Here is a 21,675-nt window from a genome sequence, read left to right on the forward strand (position 1 = left end):
GTGACTCTTATTTTGTCCTTTGTCGAAATCCCTCTTACCTTCTAGGCTAATGAGGAAACTAGCCAATCAGGAAACCACTACCTGCGCCACTCCAAATAATTCTTGTGCATGGGAACTCATAGCCATCCTATGAGTATGAAGCTGCTGGCATTGGTACCACACTTAGAAAACCACTGCTCCAGCAGAATCCAACATCTAGGACATTGGGGTGTTTTCATAAAAGGTCCTAGTAGAACATGACTCAAGCCCACTTAGTTATAAGCTGGGGATGCTGCTGAAATAAGACACAAACCACCACCACCAACAACAATAACAATAACATAAAGCCCTCTACATTTATGTGGGGATTTTTCTCTAAAAAAGACATTGAATTTTTAAAAATTATCACATCTCCATATGGCTTCTGCCAATAAACCCCTCAATGATAAACAGTTTTTTAAAAGAATATTTTCAGAAATATTTTTTGAGGAAGTAAAGAACAACCTACTTGGGAACAGTACAGAATGTGAGCACTTTTGTGCTCGATTATAACATAAAATTCTAACTGAAGCTGTGGCAAAGACCCTTCACAGACTTCAAGAACAGACAGGAGATTTCCTCCTGCTGACATGCTCTCAAGTCAGAGCTGCACCCAACTTGGATTCTCTTGAGGCAAAGAATGCCCAAAAGGTCATTGAACTAGCTGTTCTGTCACAAGGGGGGAATATATACCATAAATTACCAAATAATACATCTAATAAAACTAATAATTACAAAATGCTATCTTTAACATTGTTTGATTAAATTTAATTTTGAATGAAAGTGTTTAATCTTTAGTACACCATATTTATCTTATTGCTGATAGATGAGATTTTACTGCCAGAAAGTGATAACTTAATGATCTCTGTTAAAGAATGCAAGTCCAAGGAGACTTCAAGAATCAATTATTTATAAGCAGACGTGGTGCTGTGTCCCCATGTAAAGGTAGCAAAACTCCTGTAATGAGGTGGATGCACCCCTGCATCACCTGACCACATTGATCTCATCTGAAAGAGATCAGAAGTATGGCACAACCTTGAACCTCAAAAAACCTTAGAGAGGCGAGGCCACAATGATGTCTTAGAGTCAAGTTCATGGAATACTGCCTTCATGGCATACATTAAGAGTGCCTGAGTGGCAACACACTACTCCATGCTAGGTTGTGTGAAGAGCAAAATACTTACCCCTTAGGCACTGCCCTGGGCATGAGGCTATGTGTTGAATTCCCTGCTCTTGCTCCATTGCTCACTCCTTGATTGGTCACTGCAGAAATTGCATTGGTGGCTGCCTGTAATCTGCTAAGCTACTGCCTGAGTATATATACATGGTAACTTCACAATAAAATGGGACCTGTTTCCTGCTTGATGTCCAGAGGTCTTGATTAGTGACTTCACAGACACAGTCTCTTCTACAATTTTCCGTGAAACCCCTTGCTGGACGAGAAAGAGCACACATAAACATCAGTACATAGCATTTCTCTTTTTTTGAAGGATCAAAAAAAATCCTTGTAATGTGACTCTCCTGACCTCTAATGAATGTCAGTATGTTTGCATTTCCATCACCACATCTTCGATATTTGGATATTTACTCACTTAGTCTTTGTACCAGAGAAGGATTTTCTTCCATTAGAAATGACAGGGTGATCTTTTCTTTTTTTTTAAGCATTTATTAGGGTGGAGATAATGAAAAGAACTTTCTGTATCCTGCCATTTTCTACGAATGACAGTTCCTTCATACTATTTTAAGCAGGATTCAGCTTGTCCATGAGTCCCTTTTTTTTTCTTTTAATCTATGCAGAAGGTTTTACTTTTCTTCATGCTGCTTTTCACATCATACCTACAAGTCAACTGATGGAGCTATGCTGAGTGAGAAAAAAATACCAATAAATACAAATAAATTGATATTATTTAGGCCTGCCTACATCTTCTATGGAGGTTGTAACAACTGAGTTGTTGCCTCAGATTATTGGGAGAAAATAAATTCAGTTTAAACTCACTAAGCTTGTAATATTGTAACCTAAATTCAATCTCCACAGAGAATTTTAGGTCCTCCAAGGCATCTATTCACCACAGGATTCTTCAAAGTAACCATGGATCCACTAGCTACAACATAAACCAGGGGATCATCGCATAATTTATTTGAGACCAAACCAAACCAGTAACTGTTCCTCTTCTGCAGGATTCAACACCCTCACCATGACAGTCATATTCACTAATGAAAAAAAAACCTAGTACAATTTTCAACTGCATTGACCATATGCATTTTGATTTTGATCAAAGTATTAATTTAATCACTAATGAAATATTTTAACTGAAAAAAATCATGATATCCACTTTTAAAAGTATTTATTTTCTAAATTTTTATTTTCTAGATGTAGGTGGACACAATATCTTTATTTAATTTATATGTGACACTGAGGTTTTAACCCAGTGCCTCACATGTGCTAGTTGCTCACTCTACCTCTGAGGCAAAATCCCAGTCTCTCATGATATACACTTTGATGTCTACGTTTTTGTTTAAAAGAGTGTTTTGATTCTTCCATGTTTTTCTGTGGATAAGCAGTTTACTTATTTTATTTATTCTATTTATTTATTTTCTTTGCACCTGTAATGAAACCCAGGGGCACTTCATCACTGAGCCACATCCCTAGCCCTTTTATCTTTTTTATATTGAGACAGAATCTTCCTAATTTTCTTAGGACATTTCTGAGTGGCTGAGGCTGGATTTGAATTATGATCCTCCTGCCTCAGCCTCCCAAGCTTCTGGGATTACAGGCATCATTTTCAGTATGTTTAAATAATTTGACATTTTATGAATATTTAAAAAAACGTGCCGAACATTTGGAATCTTTAGTTGTAGGCAAATTTTGAAATGGGCACAAACACTGGTAGGATTAACTAGTTCTTGTGTTCTATTCTATATATACAACAATATATGATATGATTCAAAATTACAAGAAGAAAGTAAATGTGATAAACAAAATGAGAAATGATAAGTATTTTAGGAGGCAAAATAATAATTACACCATTATTATCAATATATGTGTCAAATTACTATATTGTATGATAAAGATATACTTGTGTCAGACTGGAGTGGTGACTCAGTGATAAGCACTTTCCTTGCATGTGTAAGGCACTGTGTGCAATCCTCAGCACCACATAAAATAAATAAAGATATAGCAATTATCTACAACTAAACAAAGAAATTAAAAAAGATATATGTGTAAATTAAATACAAAGTTATGAATAGTTGCACATATATATCAAAGTATTTTCCCCAAGATATGTATTAATTCAAAAGAAAAATATAGTAACTTTATAGTGGATAGACCCTTTAGACATCAACTTAACTAAGTGATCAAGGTCATCACCACCAGTAATCAAACATGTTGGAGACATGAGCCTCTTGATATGGTGAGCTGAGAAGGAGCCAGCACCATTTCTGTGGTATATCCAAAACTGCAGAGCCTTCCTCTGATCTTGAGAAAACACAAGGTAACCCACAGTTCTACAAAACACTTGTTCCTCAGTGCTGTCAAGATCATGAAAGATGAGTATAGACTGAGGGAATGTCACCAATGTTAAGGTCTGTAAACAAGTCAGGATGGCGCCTGGCATTTTGCCAGAGGGAGTGGTTTGTGAGGTGGTGCCAGCAAGCCATTAACTGTGATTCGTTGACTGCTGTATCTAGTTTATGTTAATTAAGATAAGCTGTGTGGAATGTATATATACCCCTCCTTTCCTACAATAAATGGCTCCGACTCCTGCTGTATCAATCTACACAAGTTGTTCGTCACCCCCTGGTTATTTTGCTGCAGCCGGACTGCGGCAACCAATTGATCAGGGACACAAAAGAAAAATAACAACTAAATGCAGTGTGGTGTCCAGAATGGGGTGATGGAAGCAGGAAAAGATCTTAGTAGAAAAATGGAAAATTCAAATAAGAGCTGTTTTGTTTTGTTTTAGGTACTGGGGATCTAACTCAGGACTGCTTTACCATTGAGCTACATCCCCAGCCTTTTTTTATTTTCATTTTTTTTAAATTTTGAGACTGGGTCTCATTAAATTGCTTAGGGCCTTGTTAATTTGCTGAGGCAGGCCTCGAATTCCCTATCCTCCTGTCTCAGCCTTCTGAGCTGCTGGGATTACAGACATGCACCACTGTACCCAGCATCCAATAAGATGTGAAGTTCAGGTGATTGTACTGAACTAAGGTTAAGTTCTCAGGCTTGATCATTTACTAGGGTTATGTAAGATGTGAATATTAGAGAAGGCTAGGTGAGGGGTGTACTGAAGCTATCTGTTCTATTTTTGGCAACTTTTCTGTAAATCTAAAATTAGGTCAAAATAAAAGGTTTAAAAAAATGCCACTTCGAAAATTTAGGGCAGATGCCTGGAAGGACTCATAGTAAATTTCACTGCTCTGGCTGTCTTTGGATTTGAGATTGGGAGACCTCCTGTCCTCAGAGCATTAAAGCACCCACGAAGATTGATTCAGTCATTCTGGCCTATGGTTGGCCAAATGGCTTATACCTTTAGGACAGACTGATCCCCCTTTCTCCTCTGCAGTATGGAGCCCTGATCCCCCCACCCCACCTTGGGATTCTCATCCTGGCTGGCAGAGGCTGCGAGGTAAGGCTGCAGCAGTCTGGGGAAGGCTTGGCAGGTGAGTGAGAGGGTGCTCCAGAGGGAATGAGGCTCAGACAGTGTTTAGCTGCAGAGTGGGGCTTAGCAGAGGCGAGGGGGAAAGGGAGGGGGACTCTCCTTCTCAAGGGGCCCTTTCATGTTGAAATCAGCCATCATGAATGCTGGGGGCCCAGGAGCCCAGGCGTGGGAAATGTGAGAGCCCCCTTATGTCCCCTCATGTGACATGTCGTCTGTGGCTCCCAGTGGGCCAGCCAGGATGCATTAGGAGAAGTGTCGGTGTGCACCTGGGGCAGGGGAGGGTCCCATCAAGACATTGACCCACTCAGGGAAGGGAGATTTGAAGAAGCAAGTTCTAGACTCTCCTGGTGCTGGAGGGGAGGGTGGACTGGGCACCCTGTGGGCTTCAGGATCAGGGGTGGGGCAATTGGCAAGAATCCAAGAGAAGGCTCTTGTCCCAACCCTCTCCAATGCCCTGAGTAGCCTGCTTCTCGCCAGCTCTGAAGGTGCAGACACTGCTGACATACCTCCAGGGACAAGGAGCTCACTCTATCCTGGGAGAGCATAGGGTCCTGGCATTGGTTCCACCTCTGGATTCAGTTTTCATTCCCAGCCAGGAAATCTGGGACATTGGACAGGGGAGGCTGTGACCCCATCTTCCTTGGTACACTCTCAGCCCAGGAGTGACCCCTGCTGTCCGGACAACCCTGGAGGCGGAGGACTATGCTGGCTAGCTGTGCATGGATTGTGCTGGGTGGCCCTGCCAGCGCCCTCCCCACCCCGCATTCTGTGTTGCTCTCCGCTGGCCTACAATGTTCTCCTCAAATGTACTGCCACAGGAGGGAGGTGGGTGAGGCCAACATCTGGACCAAGGGGACATCATTGGCCCCCACAGCTGGAGCTATCAGCAGCCAATGTTTACCCAGACATTATTTGCCTTTGTAAGTTCCTGGCCCCCAACATGCCCCCCCTGAGGAGAGGGTCCTGAGCCTTCTCCCCACGACTGGGCAGGGATGGACCCGAGAGCGCCGTGGCTGGCTGGAGTTCAGATCCTCCCAGCAGCTTCGGCTGCCTGAGAGAAGAAAGGGCTAGCCAGCTGGGCTGTCCCTGCAGAGGTGTGGGCACGAGTAGGACAAGGCCATGCAGAAAGTGTGAGTGGACCCTGGACACAGTGTGGTGCAGAGAGGAGGGCCAGACCTCTGGAATATTTCAGAACCTTGCTGGCTGACCTTGGGTCAGTCTGTTCCTCTGTATCCTGTGCCACCAAATGGGAAGATTTCCTTGCCACCTGATTGAAAATAGTCTCTGTTTTAGTCAGCTTTTTTGCTGCACTATGGAAGGACCCAACCAGAACAATTGTAGAGAGGGAAAAGTTGCCTTGGGGGCTCAGGGTTTTAGAGGTCTCAATGCACAGACAGCAGGCTCCATTCCTCAACGTTTGAGGTGAGCTGAACCTCATGGCGGAAGAGTGTGGTAGAGGGAAGGGGCTCACATGATGATCAGAAAGCAGAGGGAGGCTCCACTTGCCAAATACAAATATATATCCCAAATAATTGGCCCATGACCCTCCTCCCCAGCCACACCCCACCACTTCAGTCACCACTCAGTCAATCACTATCAGGGGATTAATTCACTGAGGGGTTAAGACTCTTACAACCCCATCACTTGTCCTTCGAACCCTCTTGCATTGTCTCACAGCTAAGTTTTTTGGGGACCCCTCACATCCAAACCAGAACAGCCTGCTGCCACACCTATCCCCTCCCGTGCCTTATTGCTCTTTGTAGCGTATGTTCCAACATGCACCCCTCTGCCGGAGCACGACCACCAGGAGGCCAGGCAGGACCTCACTTTACTGTCACTGCTCCCTGGCATCCAACCAAGCTTCCACAGCTCTTCCCTAGCTTGCCCCTCTCATTCCATCTGCTTCAAGTGGCATTGTGGATTGGGGTCAGAGAAGGACAGACCATGTTCTGTGGTGGCAGGCTCTGGCCAGAGATGTTTTCTCCTGGAGCACAGCGAGTGCCAGGTGGGCAATATCATGGGAAAGAGTATTATGCCTTCATGATAATAGAGTACGCATTCACATGAGGAACCAGATTCAGAGATGTTCTGTAACTTACCTAAGGTCACACAGCCCCAAAGTTACAGAACCAAGATTTGAGTCCCTGTTCAAGGTTTCCTCTTTACTCTGCTGACTTCTGTAAAAGATGTTCAAAGTTCTCATTTGATTTCCCAGGACACTTGTGTCCCACACTCCATTGTATCTATGCATTCTTTCTATATCATTGCTTCCTCAACCCCAACCTGGTTGATGAGCACAGAAGACAACATGAGCCTGATTTCACAGACCAGAGAGAAGCCTGTAGCCACGCAGCCAGTAAATGGCAACATCTGAACTAAGCTCAGGTCAGCCTCATGTTGGCACATTGCCCTTAACCTTCTTCCAGGCTGGGACTAAGCTTTCAGGTCTCATTGGCTGACACGGGGCTCCTGACCTCCCAGCCTGCATTAACACACCCGTGCTAAAAGCTTCCCAGGGACCTCACCCTGGACAGAACCTGCTCCCTTTACCCCATCCACAGGGTCATTTCAAAAACCCCTGTTGGCCCTCCAGTGAAGAGGCAAAGGGTGTCCAGGCTGCCAGGGCCCAGGAAACAAGGTAAACCTTAGTCTACCATGGAGCACCTACAAAATACTCAGACTAAAGGCAGCTGCAACTTGACTCTTGCTGAAAGCCAAGCATCAATCTAAAGAATATTTACTGCATCTCTACAATATGCCTGGCATTTCATGAAATCATTTTTTTTTATTTTGTGGAATTGGGGATCAAACCCACAGGTGTCTTAATCACTGAGCCTTATAACCCTGGCCCTTTTTACTTTTTTATCTTTATTTTTTATTTTGAGGATCTCACTAAGTTTCCCAAGCTCACCTGAAGCTTTTGATCCTCCTACCTCAGCCTCCTGATTCACTGGGATTACCAGGAATGTGTTTTTTTGAATCAGAAATACTTTTATGAAAAGGCCTGCATTAGTCCAGTGCTTGCTATGTGGGATATAGTCACCACATAAAATTCATGTGAATCTTTACAGAGTCTTGAAAGAGGGGCTACAGATATCACCCCCATTTTGCAGATAGGTAGAGTGAGACTCAGAAGAGCCAAGCCACATGTCCAGGATCTCCAAGGTAGCAAGTGGCAGGGCAGGGAATAGAACCCAGGTTTTCCCAACAAAAAGGCTATGTCCTTCAGGCCTATAATCCCAGCAGCTTTGGAGGCTAAGGCAGCACGATTGCAAGTTCAAAGCCAGCCTCAGCAACTTAGCAAGATGCTAAGCAACTTAGACAGACCCTATCTCTAAATAAAATATAAGAAGAGCTAGGAATGTGGCTCAATGATTGAGTGCCCCTGAGTCTAATTCCCAGTTCTTAAGCCATGTGCTGTCTGTCCCTTCCTATGAGTAGAGGGCCCTGCAATTTAGCCTCACCTCCTCAGACATGCTTTTAGGAGCACATCCTACTTCCCCATGTCTGGACATGCTCACTTGACAAGTGGGAGGAACACTGGGGAGGCTCCTAAGCAGGCCTCTGGCTATGGGGGTGGACCCAGGATGCCCACCATTGTCACACCAAGTTCAACCAACAGGTCCCACTCACTGTCCCCCAAATCAAAGGCAGTCTGTGTAGTAAGGAGTCCCCTTCATGATGGTCCCTCAGAGCTCCTGGGGGCTGCTGGGTGGCGGCTAGGAGGGGACTGGGGGGATGTCCCTCCCTCTGGGTATTTGGGAGCCGGTGCCCAGGGAGCCTCCAGAGGATGATGATGTGGAACTGGAGCCACTGGCCCTTCCCTGTACATGATGAGCAGGGAGTGTGTTGATGGATATGCTGATTTCACTATCCCACACACCATTACCATCTAGAAGTTGGCAGCCTTCTGGGTGGGGAGAGGAGGGGAGGGAATTTACTAACTTCCTCATGTGTGTGGTGGCATCCTTTACTCTTGAATAAAGGCCAGGGACCTGATTCACTCCTGGAGGCCCGAGAATAGAGGCACCGCACTCCCTGGGTCTCTCCCTCCCGTCCACCCTCCTCCTGCAGTGGTCTTGCCCTTGGCCAGGGCTCCCCCCCACTTCTGGGGGTGCCAGGATGATGGGAACCCAGCTGTCCACCTTTCCCACAACTCCACGCTTCCCCATCCCATGGTCATGTACAGGGAGCAAGAAATGGACATCTTGGTGTGGGAGGGGTGAGGTGCAGGCGCCTCGAGGCCAAGAGGGAAGGGAACCCAGAGGGCTTCCTGGAGAGGGAGGTTAGGGGTCCTTGCTAAGGGGCGAGTTGGGGGCGGGGAACAGCCTGGACAATGGCTGAGAGGTGGGGCCACCAGCGGATGTGAGGGGCTGGGCGGGTGGAGAGGAAGGGGAGGGATGGGTGGATGCTTCTAGAACAGGCCTCCCCGAGTGGCAGCCCCTGTCCTCTCTACCTGTGCCCACTGATAAGGCGTGGGCAAGGACAATGGGGTCAGGAGGGATGCCCGAGGCTCATTCATTGCCCAGGGCCCTGGCGGGGAAGCCAGCTAAGAGGACAGCATAGCAGGGTCCTCAACTCCCCACACAGCCTCAAATGTACCAAGCCCACTGCTGCCTCAGGTCCTTTACACATGCTAAAAATCCACTTTCCAGCTACATCCATATGATGCATGGTAGTGGCTCAACAAACAATGCATAAACTGCTGTGAGATGGAGGCCCTTGATGTCTTCCCCTGCTGGCCACCATCCTGCTCATGCCCATAATCTGATGAGGCCTGAAATCTTCCCTGTCCTACCCTGAAGCTGGAGCAAGTAGGGCCTCCCATGCATGCACCTGAAAATCACCATGAAGGCAGTTTCCAGGATCTCCCGGACAGGGAGGATGTCAGCTGGGAGCCACTGGGCCGTGCCCAGGCCGTGCTCCAGGCCCCTGGACCCTGCTCCGGCTCATCTCTTCAATGGTGTCCCCTCTGCTGGCTGCCTGTGCTGGCCCCTGACTTAGTCAATCTCGGACAATTGGCCACAGGCTTGTTTCCTTAAAATGAGGTCACCTTTAAGGATCTCTGACAGGACGTGGCCCCAACTCCTCAGAGCAGTGGAGACATTGCAGCTAAGGTAAGTGAACATTCTCTTAAACCAAAAGGCTTGCAGGGGGCTCTCTTCTCCCCCAGGCTGAGTGGGCCTCTCAGGACCAGGTGAGGCATCCCCCGAGCGGGGACACTGTCTGTGTCACAGAAGGCTCCACTCACCCAAGTCTCCTCCTGCCATAGGTGGATCATATGTCTGATGTTCTCCTCCCACTTACTGCATCTTTGGTCTGAGGGGTCTGGAGTAAAACCAAATGGCCCGGGTTTAAAACCCCTATGGGCCTCTTTTGAGCTGTGTGATCATTGGTAAGTTAATAAATCTCTCTTTGCCTCAGTTTCTTTCTTAAATGGAGACACTGGTGTGTCTCCTGGGGTTTATTTATGCAGAGCAGTCCCTAGCACATAGGAGGTGCTGCATCAACGTGGCTGCAATGACTATTAAGGCCATTTTTGGATGTTGTGGGTGGAGTGGGGTGGGGAATTCAGGAAGGATCAGTGTGAACTCTTTTCTGTTAATGCATTTTCTTTTTTGTAGGAGGTATGGTGTCAGGGGCTAGAAGGTAATTCTCCTTCAAAGAATAGAATGACATTTACAAGATCAGCCTCCTGGGAGACATCCTGCCTGGGAGACATCCTGCAGCTACCTATCTCCCTGGAACATCCTGTGGTTATCAGGATCATCAGAAATCTTGCAGCTGGCAGTTTTTCCACCCACATCCAGCAATTGCTGTTTAGAGAGCTTCCCCATCCCCAGCATATAAATACCCCTGTGTGAAAAATAAAAGTTTGCAGCTTGATCAGAACTCCTGTCTTGCTGTCATCCTTCATGTCTCTTGTCCCTTCATTCCTCCCCACCTAGGTTCACCGCCCACGTTGATGTGTCCTGTGGGTCAGAACATTTGGCGCCCAAAAATTGGGGCTCGAGCCTTTGACTGAGAAGGAACGCCGTCCTCCGGGGAGACTTGGCCAAGCGGAGCTCGCGATCGCCTTGGAAGACACGACGGAGAAACAGATCCAGGAGGAGAGTGGGGACGACGCACAGTGAATGACCCACCATGGGACAAGCAGTTTCGTCACATGATTTGTTTTTGTCAGGCCTCAAGGAGGCCCTCAAGACACGAGTGGCACGTGTTAAGAAAAAGGACTTAAAATTATTCCTTTCATACATAGGAGAATTGTGTCCGTGGTTTCCCCTTGAAGGGACCATTGATGGTAAAAGATGGCTTAGAGTAGGAGACTGTTTAAAAGATTATTATGAATCCTTTGGCCAAGAAAAGGTGCCTGTTCCCAACTTTTCTTACTGGAACAAAATGAAATTCTTAAAAATTCACCCTTTGACAATGGTACCTTAAAACTTGTCAGGATTGGGGAAGAGGCTATGCAAAAGACCTCTCATCCCTCTCGTCCCCCCTAGGCATGCCCTTCAGTTAGTATAGACATAGATCCTTCTCAGTTTCCCCAGGACCCTGGGAACCTTCCTGGATGCACTCAAAATCCCACCCTAATGAATAAGACTCCAACAGCTACCAACCGCCTTTATCCAGTTTTAAATCCCAGAGACACATTGACACCTGGGGAAGAGGCTACCTTGGAGAAGAAAGCAGCTCGCTACCATTCACAAGACCCGCCACTCTCAGGACCCTGCCACAGCCTATAGGACTTACCCATCCACCTCCCTCCTATATCCCTCCTGCCTTTTGTGCTCTGGCCCTTCAGGCGCCAACTGCCCCATCAGATATTTTTTCTCCACTTACCTTGCCTAACCTGGCTCCCTTGCTCAAGTCTCTCCAACATAGACGGGAACAGATCCAACTTTTAAAAGAATTAAGATGCCTTGACTCTGAGCTCCGCTCATTAGCCTTAGGCACAGAGTCAACCCAAGCTGGCCCAAGGCGGGCTAATACAAAGGTTAAGCCACACCATGGGCCTGTTCTCGCCTTCCCAGTCAACCACAGGCAGATAGATAAGCCCACCCAGGCTGAGGACAAAGAGGAGGATCAAGTGGAGGAAACGGATCTAGGGTTCATAGTTTGTCCCTGGTGAGCAGAGTTCTCTCTCTGCTTCTTCATTGCCATATGCTGAGCTGCTTTCCCACTCCCTACACTTCCCCCACTATGTTCTGCCTCAACATGGCCCCAGAGCTATGCAGTTGGTGGTCAGTGGAGTGAGACCTGAAACTATGAGCTACGTAAACTTGTCCTGCTCTAATTGTTGTTGTTAGATTTTTTTGGTCACAGTGATGTAAAAGGCAACTAAAACACAGACTAATTTATCCAGCAGGGAATATTAAAGGCAGTACAGCATTTGAGATATGGCCTGGGTATATTTTTCTGCTTTCAGCCTGATATACCATGGGGATCAGGAGCAAAAGCCAGGGTAGAAAGATTTAAAATACTTGCAGGTTTTCCAGAAATGAAAACTTTGTAATGTTGGGGCCAAAGATGGTGTGGTTGGTAAAGAGATTAGTTCCATTACACAGAAGCCACCTTTCGACGTCTCAGGAATGGGAAGGACACCACCCTTAGCAGGCTCAATGACTTGTGGAGAGATTATCAGGGTGCCCTGTGTGCAAAAGGCAGCCTCAGAATCCTATGTCCAGATTCATTTTGCTGTGTAACTAACATCATATGGGCTAACAGAGGCCATGGTCTAGGTGGGTCTGGCTACTGTCCTCATTCTCAGCTGACCTTGTTATTGTCCATGTGATGCTGGTTATCAGGCTTACAGAGTGAAGAGTTGAGGGGTTGTGAAGGTTTGCATTCATACTTCAGAGGAAACGCTGGTGAACAGGATGTGCATATCACATTCAGAGTGCAACCCAGTAACCCCAAAAACAGTGATTTATCAAACTATGAGAGTGGAGCCAGTGTTGTGGTGGAAGTTATCAGTGGCAGGCCTATGAACCCCTGCTCAGGTAACTGAAAGTCAGTGAGCACAGAAGCTCTAGGGAGTGGTCCCACATCAGACCAAGCTGGAGGGGTAAGGATGCTCAAGCTCTAGGGCACCCATATTACACCATCAGGTGCCCTAGTTTCACACCTGGAGCACTAGACTTAATGGAGCACTAGACTTAACGTGTGCCCTGCTGTGCTTTTTCAGTCTTCTCCTTACTGCTGTCCTCTTCTTCCCTTTGGGGTTAGTTGTGTTTCCCCTGCGTAGATGTATCTTTGAAATGTGTTAACTTTTTTTTGATTATTAATGAGGATTGCAGCCAATGCAGCTACAAAAGGTTTGATTCTGCTGCTTTGCTTCCACTCATGAAAGTCAGTAACTGAAGAGGCAGAGAGGTGGGAGAGGAAAAGGCTTCATTGGCAACAATTCAGCATTTCAGAGATGAATGGCTAGCTCCTGGTTTTATCTTGCTTAGTACTGCTGAGTGAAAGTGTATACAGTGTGTAATGTGGAATTGTTCTCGCAGTCTTGGGCAGGTGGACACAAGCACAGGTTACTAGTGTTGACAGACTGTCCTTCAGAGGGGTCTGGAGTCATGGCTCAGTGGTAGAGAGCTTGCCTGGCATGTGTGAGGCACAGGGGCCAATTCTTAGAACCATATATAAATCAATAAATATTGATAGACAACTAAAAATAGATGTCACTAAGGAGCTGGGGATGTGGCTCAAGTGGTAGCGCACTCGCCTGGCATGTGTGCAGTACTAGGTTTGATCCTCAGCACCACATAAAAATAAAGATGTTTTGTCTGCCCAACACTAATAAATAAATATTAGAAAATTCTCTCTCTCTCTCTCTCTCTCTCTCTCTCTCTCTCTCTCTCTCTCTTAAAAAACTGTTATTTAAAGAAGGTGGGATTCTGTGGGTTATATCTGGGTCCAGTGGACCCTGACACATCCCAGACCTGTGAATCTAAGATAATGTGATTTTTTTATATGCTTGCAATTCTGAAGGTGTGTGTGTGTCTGGTTTTCCTCCTAGTCAGTGTCTTCTGTACACTTCTGCCAATACCTTTTAATTTGGACATTTCCTGTGACATAGTAAGGTGCCCAGTGCAAGGGCCCTTTTAACTGACTTTCGTGCTTTTAACTGACTCTATGGTTAGTCATTAAGATAGGGTTGAGGGTGTGGGGAGAAAAGAAAGCTATACTCATGAATTAGAAAGAAGAGAATGGCAGAAAAAAAAAAAAAACGTTCAATTCAGGGTTCAGCGTCACTGTGTTCCCTTGAGTCTCAGAAGAGACTTTGGGCAAAAACTATTGAGAATGCACTGTTGATATTTGTGGACTCTTGGAGTCCAAATGCTTGTTTATTTATTTATTTCTAATTATTTATTGCTGTGAGACAGACATGAGCTTTTGGGGACAAGGAGTAGATGTTCTAGCATTAACATTTGGTGTTTCTCAAAAGCTCACTCTTAAATATATGGTTCCAAGCTGAAGTCATTATTGGGAGGTGTTAGAAGCTTGTGGAAACTGGGTCCCATTTGATGAAAATTACCTCATTGAGGATGTGCCACTGATGGGGTACTGGGACCCTAATGCACTTCTGTCTCTGTCTCTCTCTGCCTCCCAGCAGCCATGAGGTGGTCAGTTTTCCTATGCCATACACTCTTGGCCAGATGTTCTGCTTTGCTACAGGTCCAGAGGTTAGAGGGCCAAGTGACCATGGACTCTAATCTCTGAAACCATGAGCCAAAATAAATCTCTACACCTTTGAATGTGGTGATCTCAGGTATATTATCACTGGTTTGGAAAGTGATTAGGAGAGCTGCTGTCCAAAATATAAGAGGCCCCAGACCTTCCTCTAACCAGATTCACCTCTTCTGTCTGAAGGTAACACAGAAAAGCTGACAATTTACTCACTAATTTTTTGACCAACAAACATGCCAGTAATATCTTCAGGTTAGAATTTGGGCATGTAATGATGCCAAAGGTCTCTTGTGTGAGAACACTGCAGACCCCATTCAGAAATTGGAGCTGATGTGGCTTAGGGGGGAGCCCAGGTGAACAAGCCTAGCCCTGGCATTGGAACACACATTGCACAATGGTCTTGCTCTCTAGCTAGAAGACATCCATCTGGGCTGATGGTAGATACTCAAAAGAATCTATTTGGGGTGATTCTCTCTTTTAGAAACCCCTTAAATGTCCCAGAGTACCTTCATCTCCAGAAGCATTATCTGAGAGTACTCTCTTATTATTTGAAGAGTTTTCTCTATATTGAGGAGTTATTGAGTGGCTGGCAAGTACCTTTCAGTTTTATAGGAGAGAATGTGCTCTCTCCATTGCACTTTTATATTTTCTTACATTTTCAACAGCAAGGTATGTGCCTGAAATCTGCATCTTCACCCCTCTACCTCTGTGTGCAGGGCCCACAAGATAAATCCTTGAACTGGGTGTTTCAGTGTTCAGATTATGTATGTAATGTTCTGTATATGTGTGTGCGTGTTTGTTTGTGTGTGTGTGTGTGTGTGTGTGTGTGACAGAGAGAGAGAGAGAGAGAGAGAGAGAGAGAGACAGACAGAGAGAGAGAGAACACAAGAACTTGTCCCTCTAGCACCAGGACTTTGTGCTTTCATGTGTTTCATGTGTATAAGTATGGAAAGCATATGAAACAAGACACAATAATTTCTCCTCTGTGGGACTGTTTGGTTGTCGTGTGTAAATATTTTCTGAGTGATTTCTTTGGTTATTGTTGACTGAGTACCTTTCTGGCAGGACATGTGTTTAGGGTTTTAGTGGTGCATCTGTAGGTGTTGTTTGCATTGTGGACTATTGTGAATGCATTTGAGAGGAGTTAGGATGTTGTCTTACTATTATGTGTTGGATCTGTGCATTTTCAGATTTTAGAATGTATGTGTATGTTCATGATGTCTAGGTCAGAATTTAGGGACATAATCTTTGGTGTTCAGAGATTTGGAGAGAATGGAATCATGGGGTATGTTGGGGTGTTTGGAATTATGTATATGTGGCACATAGATGTGTATAGATTCTGTTGATAATGTCTCAAGTGGACTGCTGTGTATTTTCTTGTTTAGGGCTTTGAGATGATCATGTTATTCTTGGGAATGGAGGGGTGTCTTTTATGAGTATGTAGGAGGAGTTAGCAGTGTCTGTACATCTGAGATTTGTTGTTGAACTTCATATTCTGAGGCATTCTGTGTATGTGCATGTTTGCAACATAGAGGTGATTGTAAATGTTTTCTTTTGAGAATACAAATTGTTGTCATGTTAATAAGTAATTTGTTTGCTCCATTCAGTTACTTCGGGAGTGTTTGTGTGATTGCTTTTTGGGTGATACTGATTGATGTGTGGTCTGAAGATATGTGTATCTGAAGCACACCAGATACTCTCAACCAAAAGACCCTTGCCATAATTAAGCTTCTTCTCTTGTCAGATCAGCAGCAAGTATGCAAAGATTACTGTGGTTGGTAGCTTCCTATTTCTTGTAAATGCCAATTTTTTTTTTTTTTTTTTTTTTGGTAAATACGTGTGAAAGCTCTGTCTGGCCTAGAGAATGGAATGAAAAACACTTGTCAAGTGAATCTTCAAGCCCTTTTCCCCCATGGGACATAAATTCAAAATATTTTGAAATTATCTGTCCCTAGAATGTTTCAGGCATGAGCCACACTCTGGACTGGTTGGCAATAGCCAATAAACCTGCTTTCTGAAAATTCCTGTGGTATCCAGCCTCTTCAGTCCTACTTCATGTCTATTTTAAGTGTTTCATGGAGGCGACTGGAATATGTGTGAGAGTTTGTAAGTAAGGTTTTTGATTGGAATTGTTTGGGTTTTGCTGTGCATTTGTTTTAATTTGGGCATGAGGAACTCTGGGTTTACACTCAGGCAGCTGGAAGATAGGAAGTTTATGCTATTGAGGATTTTCAGAGCTCCACAGTGTTGTGTGCTGTTAACTGAGTATATCAGAAAGAATGAGCAGTTTTGTATATTAATAGTGAGTTCTGTGCCCTTTAATAGTGAGAGACTGACTGCATGTACTTTGGGTCTTTGGGAGTACTGTGGATTTGTAGATTCAGATGGACACGTGTGTTCCCAGACTTGTATAATCTAGGACTGTGAATGTATTTAGGAAGTGTGATGGCTGAGTATTCATTCTCAAACAGTAGATGGGTAGTGTGTGTTTCCACTGAGATAATATAGAAGTTATATTTATATGGGAATACAAGTTAGGAGGATTGGGTACTGACAGTGTATATGGGTTATTATGTCATGGTGGGACTTGTGAATAATTATTAAGAAGAGTGTCTGAATGGAGTATTTTGGTGAATACTTTTTGATATTCACAAAATATTGATTTTTTAATTTAATTTAATTTTTTATTTAGGGAAGGGTGTGAGATTAGAGTGCAGGGTAAAATATGTGTATTAAGGCCACACATGTGTTATGTATGTATTTGGGAAATGACAATGAGTAGATTGTAGGTGACATCATTGTTGTGTACATTTGGAGAGGGTTGGGAAAATTTATGTGTTTTTCAGAGTTGGTTTTTGCGTATCAAGTGATTCTGGGAATATGGACTCATGTTTATGTGTGTATGTGGGTGGTTGTACCTGTGTCATTTAGGGTTAAGAATGTTACATTTTTGTAATCAGGGTATTTCTGGTTCCACTCAATCTTGGGGAAGTTCAAAGAGATTTTTATGTATATTGTATTTCTGATGAGAGGATCAAGTCTGTGAGATTTTCCAGAGTACTTAGGGTTTTGTTTATGTGACTTCTGGTAACAAATAGGGTTTATTGTGTGTGTGTGTGTGTGTGTGTGTGTGTGTGTGTGTGTGTGTAGGGGGGTTGTATGTTGTATTTCTGGGTGCATGAATACTCAGTGTTTGGTTATATCATGTGCATGCCTTCAGGAAGTGTAGAGTATATAGGAATGTATAAGCCTGCATTGGAAAAGTATACATTATAATTGCATGTCCGTCAGTACCTGGGTGATAACAGGCATGTGTATTTGTGGGTATGAGTATAGTTTTTTAGAAAGGAAGTGGTGGTGTGTGTATTCGGGGAAAGCAGGGATAAAGGTGATTTATGCATCTGAGTTTTTGTTGGGATGGCAGTGAGTTGTGGGTCATGCACCTGTTTCTAAATGTGAGGTGTTTTAATGATATCTGTGGTGGAAGGGGTTTTAATGAGTGTGCATCTTTCCATGTATGTGCCTCAGCAAGAGGTGTTCACAGGTCTCTGTGGCTGGGTGGCATGTGTGCATCTGTGGCCGTAAGGGATGGCAGAAACACATTGGTTATGGCAAGCCTTTCCCAAGAGCACTAATGCTTGTTCCTGTTGATCTGGAGCTCCAACAGTGATTTCTGCATTCTCATTCTTATCTGACATCTGTCTACATTACTTGTGGTGGTGAGTGGATGTGCCTCTTGGATCCTGGGCTGGTGGATGGGAGTTGATCAGGGATGGTCCCTCATTAGTGGTTGGGGGACCTTTTTCTCCAAGATGTAAGGTATGGCCATTGTGATTCAAAGGGACTGACTCTGGAAGAAAACTGCCAGGAGTTTCACAGATTCAAGGACAATTGTTGAGAGAGTTGTTTGTTTGCCCACATGTTGCATCCTCCCTTGCATTTTTCCCTCTGCCAAGACAAAGACAGAGACCCTAAGACCAAGTCTCCACTGGCCCTCACAGCTTGGTGGTGTCCTAGGCCCATATGTGCACATGACTGGCCTCATGGTGTGCATCTCTGGCAACATCACAAGCTCTATAATTATTACACCACTGCACCTCAGTCAGATTAGGAGAGGAGTTAAGAATTGATTGTACAATAATACTTATTTTAAATTTTCCTGTGGAGCTACCCTCATTGTATTCTTTTTTTCTTTGCATGACCAAGTGAGTGATTCATCCTTTCAACCTGAATGATCCTTTCACATTTCTACTCATAGAGAACTTCCTTTTAATAAGTTTCTACTAGTGGAGAATTTACTTGGTTTTTGTTTGTGTGGAAATAAGCCGAATGAGTTTAATTTTATATACATTTTCAAATATTCACAGCAAAGTTTTGCCATGTCAGCTATTTGGGAAAGCACATCAGTGGTGTTTTGCAGCCACAAAACTTTTCTCATCTTGCAAAATTGAAGCTCATTTGTTAGACAGTAATCATCAATTTCCCTCATGCTCCAAGAAGTCACCATTCTCCTTTCTGTATTATTTTAATTATTCTGTGTACTGTACTTCATATAAGTAGGATCATACAGTATGTATTCTCAAGGTCCATCCCTACTCTACTATCGGTCAGGATTTTCTTTGTTTGTTAGACCAAGTAATACTTCATCATGTGCTACATGTAAAAAACAAATTTTTCCTTGGGATAGGAAAAGGGCAAAATTTTAGAATGAAATTGACCATACTATCCTATATACATATATGAAGAGACCACAGTGAGTTTTATCTTTATGTATATCTGTAAAGCACAAGTTAAGAAAATTATAAATACATGGATGGAAGACCAGTATAGAAGAAGAAAGGAAACTGGGTCAGGGAGGAAGGGAGGGAAAGGGCAAGTTCTCGAGACTGAATTGGAACAAACTATATTCCATGCTTTTGTATAACTATAATGCACAGCTAAAAATAAAAAGATTCTTCCTCAATGTACCCTTGAGTATAATAAATAACCCTGTAATAATTACAAGCATATAAATATCTCTTCAAAAGAAGTAGAATTGAATGGTCATTTGAATGATCCTTTTGATAATTTGGGGAACCACCAATCAGTTTCCCATAGAGCCTGCACTACTTTGCATTCTAACCCACTAGGGTTCTGGCTCCATCACATTCTCAGCAGCACTGGTGTTTTCTGTTTTAGTTGTGGTGGTGGGTGGATGTGCCTCTTTGTTCCTGGACTGGAGAATGGGAGCCGATCAGGGATTTTTCTGTTTTCTGTTTCTTTCTGTTTCATCTTGTGTTTGAAGCTGGATCTCATTTTGATTTTGATTTTGATTTTGATTTCTCCACTTAGTATTGATATTGAACATCTTCCGATGTGCTTCTCAGCCATTTGCATATCTTCTTTGGAGAAATATCTGTGCAAGTCCTTTTCCCATTTTAATATTGATTTGCTGTTTTCTTCTTATTGAGGTATAAGGGCTCTTTATATCATAGATCTTAAATTCTAATCACAAATATAATTTTCAAATGCTTTCTTGCATTTAGTGAGTCATCTTTTCACTAATGAATGTGTCCATTGATGAATCAAAGTTTTCGGGTTGATGTAGTTCAGTTTGTTTCTTCCTTTTGGTGCCTGTGCTTTTGATGTGCTGTTCAAAAAGTCTCTGTCAAAATCCCTTGTCATGGGCTTTTTCTATTGTGTGTTATGAGTTTTATATTTCAGATCTTACATTTAGGTCCCCTATTTATGTTGAGTTAATTTAAGTCCATGGTGTCAGATAAGGGCCCAACTTCCTTGTTTCATGTGTTGCTATCATTTCAGTCTTCTCAACAGTATTTGTGGAAAATACTGTCAATTTCCGTGGAATGCTATTGACAGAAATCACTTGAGAACTTATTTTCTTTCATTTCTGAATTTCTTACCCTGTTTTATTAATCAACATTTCTATATTTTGTATTTGTATGACTGGTAAATTTATAGCATGGAGTCTTGAAATTATGACAGGTTAGACCACCAATTTTGTTCTTGTTCAAAATGTTCCTGAAGTTGGTTGTTTTCACATTCCCTATCATTTTAGGATGGAATTTTAAATTTTTGCAATGAATAATTTCTGCATCATGTACAACAAGACTGGGATCTTAATTAGAATAAGATCCATTCCATGTTTTTATGAATAAATCAAAATATTCTCTACTCTCATGTAAAACGAATATGAGTAAATAAAAACATGAAATAAAAATGGTATTCATGAAAAAAAGAAGTTTGGAATTTTTTTAGGGATGGAACAGAAACTGTAGATTTCTTTGGATAGTGTTGATATGTTAACAAGTTTAAGTGTTCCTGCCCATGATCATTTGATATCTTTCACTTTTTGTTGTTATTCTAAGTTTCATTGCTTGTTTTAAAGTCTTCATGTTTGATCTACTTGATTGGGTAGTAATACATTGGGTGTAGTATTACATTTTATTTTACTTGTCAGATGAAATTGTTTTCTTGATTTTCTTTTCATATATATAAATATTTATTATTTGTGTATAGAAACACAGTTTGTGTGTGTGGGGTTTTTGTATTGGCACCTTTGCTGAATTTATTCATTGTGGTGATTATTTTCTTGGAATCTTGAGATTCTCCAGATATAACTTTATCTCACTGATAAACAGAGGTTTTTATACTTCTACCTTTCCATTTGGCATGCCCTCTGCCTGTACTTCTTTCAGATTGATCTGACCAGGATTTCTAATATGTTAAAAAGAACAAGTGAAAGCATGTAAAATTGTCTTCTTTCCATTTTGGGAAGAAAATATTTTGTTTTTTTGATTAGTTAATGTATTAGAAGGTAATTTCTCATGTGTGATCTTTATTTTGTTGTTGTTTGCATTTTTCATTTTTTTCAGTATCAAGAATTGCATTCATGGTCTCACATATACTAGACATGCATACTCCCAGCAACAGAATTAAATCCTGACCCTTTTAAAAATGTTGAGACAGAATCTGGTCAAGGGGTTCAGGGTGGTTTAGAACTTATGTGTTTTCTGACTTGGACTTTGAATAGCTGGGATCACAGGTATACACTATATCATCCAGCTGTTTTTCTTTCTTCTATTTCTAGTTGTTTTCAACTTCTAATCATGAAAGATTTTCTTGCAAGATGGATGCAATGACAAGGTTTGTAGTTCAAGGTTCTTTTTGTGAACAGATAATTGAAGGAGACACTCACTAGACAGAGCATGAGGAGTTACTGAAGTGAGAGTACACTGCCTTAAATAAGGGGCAGTGGGCTCACCCATGGGAATGGGACGCCTTGAGGCAGAGAAGGAACTGG

The 21,675-nt window shown here is 43.1% G+C and overlaps 1 pseudogene; it reads left to right on the forward strand.

The window, feature by feature from the left end:
* LOC143640089 (CDKN2A-interacting protein pseudogene) overlaps positions 1–21,675 on the forward strand; it is a 129,343-nt pseudogene that overhangs the window by 74,798 nt on the left and 32,870 nt on the right.

This window comes from Callospermophilus lateralis, unplaced genomic scaffold (genome assembly GCF_048772815.1).
Source record: "Callospermophilus lateralis isolate mCalLat2 unplaced genomic scaffold, mCalLat2.hap1 Scaffold_1127, whole genome shotgun sequence".
NCBI classification, from domain to species: Eukaryota; Metazoa; Chordata; class Mammalia; order Rodentia; family Sciuridae; genus Callospermophilus; species Callospermophilus lateralis.